Raw genomic sequence first — 7,816 nt, forward strand, 5'->3', positions numbered from 1 at the left:
TACCTTTCCCCAAAATATTTGAGACATGCTCTAACAATAATGTTGGTTCTTCCCATAGTCATTCACATCTTGCACCACTATTTCTTATTTCGGCACACTCATCCCAACAGTGGTTTGAGCAGTCCCACACCCCTTCGAATCACATACACAATCAAAAAATATAATGGTAAAAAATGCTAGTGTATTCTAGACCACTATTAATTTGCTTAATTAGAAAGAATGATACTTTAACCTTTTGCTCAAACTTAAGGTTTCTGTCATCATCGTTCCTTAGATACTTTTAAGGATGCCTAGTTGTTCCCAATGCAATACATGTTTGATCCTAAGCCTATAGTTAATTTCTTAGGACCTATCATATAAATTTGTCAACTTTGCAATAGAAATGACCCTTTGAGATGACACAAATAACTAGTGTTCACCATATTTCATACCACCATTACATGCATAGTGTTAGTCCTCAATGCTGCTCCATTCTTAACTCGAACATTGCTATTAGATTTCCCTATAATTCCCAGCCTCAATGGACTACTAATCAAATATAAGACTCAACGAACAAATTTAAAAACTTCATAAAGCATAACTGAGTGATAACATTGCGCATATTGTCATCTAAGCTTACGTACAAGGCAAACCAAGAATGAAGATTATGATGGTCATTTTGTTACTCTTTTTCTCTACTATTCCTACTATTATGTTACTCTTTTTCAACAAATTCATTTCCCATTTCATTTCTCAGTCCAGGTAGAAGCCTAGTAATGTAATATGGCTCAGAAAAATTAGAATTTTATGGAATATTTTGGATATGATGTCAATGTCGAGAGGTATTTATAAGCAATTTTTCAGTTAAGAAGAAATCTCTTTCCTCTATGGCAAAGCCCAAAGTGGTTTTGTTTTTCAAGTCAATATCTATTTGTCCTAAGTGGAGCATTTAGTTTTCATATGTAGTGATTTTTATCAATTTTGTAGTAACATTGGTTTTTCTGTAATAAATCTGGATGTGATGAAACATAAAATTAACTTGGGGTCTTCCAATTCAACTTCACACTCTCACCTACTAGGTTGTCCTATCAAGTAGACTTTTCCTTCTTTACTTCTCTATTTTGCACTAAGGCCATGAACTAAGCATAACCTCCAAATCAACCTTGGAGACTTATAGAAGTGGAGAGGTCAAAAAACATTATCAGGTCACTAGACAAGGTATAAAAATTTAGCAAAACTCCTATCTTCCTTATCGAGCTTATAGTTCTCTCAATTAGGCCTTGTAGCATTTTAGGCCTATATTAACCCTCCAATCCTAGTAATTATGGCTCAAATCCCCAAACTTATAAACAACCCACCAAACTATTATGCTTTCTAGATACTAATTTGGAAACCCCCAAAAGATTTTACAAGTTTCATATACCCAAAGTGTTCATACATACCTAATGCAGAAAAATGAGGGTTTATAAGCTTTTATGAGGGTTTCTTAACCAACCATAGCTCAATGGCTTCCACAACACCAATATGAAATCAATATTTGATCCCATTTCATCTAGACCTTATTAGGACTCTTACACATCCTTGAACCATTGGTTTGGATCATTCAATCACTCTCTATAAGTTTTGCTTCTCTGTTATGTGACTACTCCTAGTCGGGTTACCATTCAACTTGCCTAGAGTATAGTCTTAAAATTCACTACTTAAACAAAATTATATTGCATTGCCTCCTCTAAAAAACCTCTGAAAGCCATTATGAACCAACAATGGAGATAAGTGAAATAGGCATTCTTTCCTTTGTGTCCTAAACCAATCTAGTGATTGTACAAAGACCATGGGAATTATATTGAGCATAGAAAACTTATCCAGAGCCAACTCCAAAACAAATAAATAAAGAGAAATATATACAACCTAATTACAATGAAAGATCTTCAATTTTAATCCACAAATGTTAAGATTCTCAGTTTGCACCAAGAGTGTGCAAGGAATTGCTCAATTGTTCAAGTTTGTTTAATTCAAAATCTTCACTACAAAGAATCCAACCCTCCAAAAATGAGTCCAAAGGGCTTAAATATGCATGCCATCTATTCTAACTGATTTCCCAATTTTGGTAACTACTTGGCCCAGTTTTGCATTTTCTTGCAAAAAGTTGTCATTGACAACTTTTACAACATTGGGCAATAACTATTACTCATGCTTTTAGCTTAATGAAGTTTGACCCATTATAAATGTTGCAAGTACATGATCAAATGATAGTATTGACAATAAAAAACATTAGTGGATATGATGAAAAAAATTACAAATAGGAAACATAAACAGCAACTTAAGGGGACCAATACCATGGTAAATAGAAACTTAAAATCCAACCTAAATGAAATTCTTGACATCTATAGAAAATTACAGCAACATAACTTGGAAACCTAAACTTTTTAAACACTTTAATGGCAAGAAATTTCCTTACCATTCCATTCACCATGTCTTGCATAATCAGCCCAGTTGTTGTTTTGGTCTACCTGTGATGTTATACTAAACCAAACAAATGTTAAAGTGAGTGCCTAACACTGAAATTGGTTTGGTTACTCTATCAATATGCCTAATATGCTTTTCTTAAAGATGAACCCAACAGCTCATTACTTTCAAGCAAGAAAGTTGCCACTATACCACTACCCCCATTCACATGCAAACAAGTCTAAATGAAAAATTATACTATGTACAAAAAAAATTGTTACACTGCAACAATCTCAAAAATAAAAATCTAAAAAAATAGCAACATAGATAGTTTAATTTTTGAACATGTTATGTGAAAGGATGTAGTAAATATTTTTTCTAGTCAAAAAAATTACCTAAATAATGGAACAAAGTATGTAAGCATGCTAGCTAGTATACTAAGCAATATAAATTTTTGATCTCCTTACCTGTTGTTTCCATATAGGCAATTCATTTTAAAAATAGAAACGAGTGGCATCAATCATGTTGCAGAGCACAAGAACAAGTTTCATTTACATAGTATAATCAGGATTCATATGTACAAAATGTATGATTTCTATGGCATAAGTACAACAATGATAAGGTGATTGTTTGTTATAGTATAAATAGAGAGAAAAAGCCCAAACTATGTAACATGTTCTAGACAATGTGTTTCAATATTCATGACATTTTTCTATGCAAGTATTTGAATAGTATAAGCTTTTTAAAAGCTATATGGTGTTCTTGTTGTGTGTTTGTATATAGTAAACATAACCATGCCTTCAAAATCCTAGTTGAATGCAAGCATATCAAATAAAAAGTGCATAAATAATATTGTATTAACAAAAGGCCTGAGCACAAATGTAAGAGCATTTTTCTCATAAGTACAAAATTGTCAAAATGCTTGGTTTTATACTATAAACAGGATAATTATCAAGGATACTAGTGACTCTTAAATTGAGAATGCATTGTACAGCTCCCATGTTGGATTGATTTCTATTACAAAATATTCTATTCTTTTTATTGGACCAAAATTATTTCTCCCCTATCGTAAAATTCATACAATTCTCAATTTGTACTCTTATTTGAGGGGAGTATAGATTGGTTGATAGATGATGCTCAAGAGTAATTTTCACTGGACCATAAAAAAATATTATTTTGGTTTGTACATATCAAATTTAGAATTGATTCAGTACATTAAATATTATCTTTCTTATCTTCTCCTATGAAATGTGACATCCTTGTACATGAAAATTAGTTGTTGATGAATGTAATTTAATAATAGTTGATTCCTTTTTTCAAGTTTTTTGAATTCACAATAATTCACAATAAATTGATGCATTAATTACAATGTTTATGTTCACCTCCCTTGCAACATGATTACACCAAGTGGGTGCTTTGCAACTCAAAAGAGAATATGCATGTCTACGAGTGATTGTAAGTTTTTATATTGGTTTTCTACATTATCTGATTTGTTACAAACTTTTCTTATTTTTATGCTTTTTGGAATGTTACTAATTTATTTGGAAATTTTATTATTGTCTTTACTTGTGTATTATCCATTCATCCAAAAATGTGGAATCCCATGTGGTCTATCTCAAAGTATATATTAATTTTGATTCAATATTATTAAATGATTATGTTCACATGAATTTTGTATGTGTTTGATTTGGGGAATCAAGTACAATTCATTTTTGTGCCAATATTGTGATTAACTTATTATTTTTTGTTGTGAACACATGGGTGTAGAATTCTAACAGGACTTCTTTTCTTCATGGTAAGTTTAAAGTCGGTTTTTTTAATTTGCAATGTATTTCTGCTCCTACTTTGGAGTTCGTAGAAATGTGCTTAAATGTTTTAAATCCTTAATATTGTTCTGAGTGTATTGAGAAAATATAATCTTCTAAAAATGGATGTAGTTTTTTGTTTATTATCTTGTGGTTGTATCTTGCTATTAAGCTCAAAGATTTTTTTCTTTTGATGTTTGAACTAAAATATTAGTCAAGATTATTCTGTCCTGATTGAAATATTATTTTACTTCCTCTTAATAGGGAGATTTTGGAAGTGATCTACATATTGATTTGGAGGACAATGAGTCCCCATGTGATGGGAAAGTATTGTAGGTTCTCTTTAGCCTACAGGCTAGCAAGATCACACACTTATACCACTAAAAGATCCCTTACCAAATTCAACCTCAAAATTAGAGACTCAAGGAACCTCATTAAATACATTGCAAACAATCTTTGTACATGTTGTTTCAATATTTCAATCTATTAATGATTGCTTGAAAGGATCTCAAATGTGTTTTAAATGCTCTTAAATTGTTACTAAGATGTCTACGTAAAGAACCATATTGCAGATGCAATTTTTTTTTACTTTTGAATGCGTATAGATGGTCCACACTATGTAAATATGCAAGTAGACATTAATATTGACAGTTGTCATGCAAACTAAATATGAAAGAGATAAATTTTGACATTTTGAACTCCTTGTGACTACAATAATATTAGAAAGCAATAAAATTGCTTATGCGGTGAAATGATACGAAAAAGGTCAATGTTTAGTTTAGAATGATGTATATGATGCAATTACCAAACTCCATAAATTCCTATCAAAATTATCAACATTAAATTGAACCATGCCAAACATACAATACTTTATTCAATTCAATCTATTAATATGTTGCGACTTTATTCAAATAATTGAAGTATGAACTACTTGCTTCTTAAACTCTACATCCTACTAGAAAGGCCTTCTAGTAGGTGATGGATTTGTATGGCTGGATATAAGCCTATAAGTCTTCCATACTCACCCAAAAATCAATCTTTCTACTACAAATCTAAAGTAGATATACTTGACCAAATATCATGCAAGTATGTACAAAAAAGTACAAAATATATGAAAAGAAAATAAACATATAACCATTGAAAACTAAATAACTCCCACATTATTGTGAATTTGGATTAACCATATGAAACTAGAATTTGCATAAGAATTTCCCAAGTGATAAAATCATTTTGTGTAAGATTATTGGATTGAAGATGATTCTAGAAAAGGTGAGATTTGTCCTTGATATGGAGCCCCCTATAGATGTCATTGGACTTAACTCTTTCTTGGACACATTGGGTACTTCCATAAGTTTATTAAGAACTTTGCATAAAAATCCTATTGGTTAGATAAGTTGACTTGAAATGGAAAGCCATATGCATTGAAGATTGCACAAGGAGAGGCCTTCGAGGAGCTCAAACAAGACTAGTGTATATGCCCATTTTGGCATATCTGAATTGGGGAAAGGATTTCTATGTCAAAGGCATCCACATAAACATAGAAATCCTTGACCCAATTCAAATATGCCAAAATGGGCATACACACTAGCCTTGTTTGAGCTCATCGAAGGCCTCTCCTTGTGCAATCTCCCATACATATGGCTTGCCATTTTGAGTCAACGTATCCAACCAATAGGATTTTTATGCAAAGTTCTCAATGAACTTCTGGAAGTATCCAATATGTCCAAGAAAGAGTTAAGTCCAGTGACATCTGTAGGGGGCTCCATTTCAAGCACAAATCTTTCTTTTTTTGGAATTATCTTCAATTAAATTTTCTTTTTTTTTTTAAACAAAGTAGGTTGGTTGAAAGTTCAACCAATGCTGGTATGACTTGGTCAAATTTCAGATCAAGTCGTCAACAAGGATGTCATCGTGGGTTTGGTATCCTAGTTGATCAAGGATGCCAACTGGTCAAATTTTCAACCAAACTTGGTCAAAATTTTGACCAAATATTATTTATATATATATATATATATATATATATATATATATATATATTTTTTTTTTTTTTTTTTTTTTTTTGTAAATTTTAATGTGGCATTTTTTACCAAACTTGGTCAAAATTTTGACCAATTGCTACCAATAATGGTCATAACAAATGTGATTGACCAATTATTTAATCAAAATTTTGACCAATTATTTAATCAAAATTTTGACCAATTTGAGGTTTCATCAAAAATTTGACAAGAAAATTTGTGATGCACCACTTGGTCACAAATTTGACTAATGTAGGAGCATCCAGTGGTGTAAGGGCAATCCCGTATCACCCAAAAATATGCTTAGTGTTAGTTTCTATTTAATGTGTTTTGATTTTTGGATACCAATTTGGGTCAAATAGAGATTCCAACTCTCATAGTTCCACTATTGGTTTTCTGGGTTAGTGTTTTTAAGCACCTTGGGATATGTGCCAATGTAGAAAATAGGTTATTTGTAATTGAGCCATAATTAAGATGAATTATAAGGTGTAAGTTGGAGGGATGATTATACTTGTAATTAAAGCACTCCAAAAAATGAATTAGGTCAAAAGGTTGTACGGTTTGAAAGTTAATACAGTTTTAAGTTGCCTGGAGACCCCCTAAAAGCACTTCAAAGTCACATTTGAGGAACTAAATGGCCTTGTACAACCCAAAAAATGGGGGATGAGCTAAGCTCCTCCATAGGGCTATAGAGCACTTGGAGAGCTTTTTGAAAATGTAAATGATTTGTCAATCGGAGTCCTAGATCAAAAGTTATGCCTCCTGGAAGTTGGACTACCATTTCTAGATTCTTTTAATTTTGTACCGACTTCTAACGTGTTTTCTAGAACCTTCTATTTTGGTGGTGGATGAAAAATGGCATATTCTAAAATTTATTCCTAACCCTAAACCTAATTTGGGTTACTTAAAAGGTTATTTCTAGCATTGTAAACATAGTTTTTGGTGGAGTTTGGGAGAAGGTACTATGAGAAGGGTTTTTCTCCAGAATCTGATAACATTGTAAGCCCATAGGGCATGTCGTGGAATCTATTTTTTTTGTACTAAATGTAATAGCATATCACTTTTGATAATAATATAGCCCTTTTCCTATTCTATTTATTTTGTCTTGGGTTGTGACCTCATCATTGTTTTGACCAAGTTTCATCGAAAAATGGGTCAAAATTTATTAGTGTGAGCACCAGTAGACTTTAGTATTTTTTGATTTATCTAGTCAATGACAAGTGGAAGAACATTATGGAAGCTGAGTAACACCATATTGATGTTGAGTGCTAATATTCATGTTAAATCATAAATTTGATGAATCTTAGCCAAATATTTTGTTTTCTTAAATTGTGTGAACTATGTGAAAGATAACTATGATGAGTTGGTCACACAAAATTCAAGGTAAACCATTTTGAGGAGAATTCAAAGAGGATTGAGGGAGAATTTTCTAGAGGAACCAAATGGAAAAGCGATTAGATTCATTGAATCCTACCTAACCCTAAAATGGATGATTGAGGTTGAATGGCAAAAGATCTTAAATCTATATTATAGAGAGAGATTGTCAAAAGCAAAGGTTTCCATGTGTGAGAA

Source organism: Cupressus sempervirens, chromosome 6, assembly GCF_028749045.1.
Source record: "Cupressus sempervirens isolate cs-2001-9-10 chromosome 6, ASM2874904v1, whole genome shotgun sequence".
Taxonomy (NCBI): Eukaryota; Viridiplantae; Streptophyta; class Pinopsida; order Cupressales; family Cupressaceae; genus Cupressus; species Cupressus sempervirens.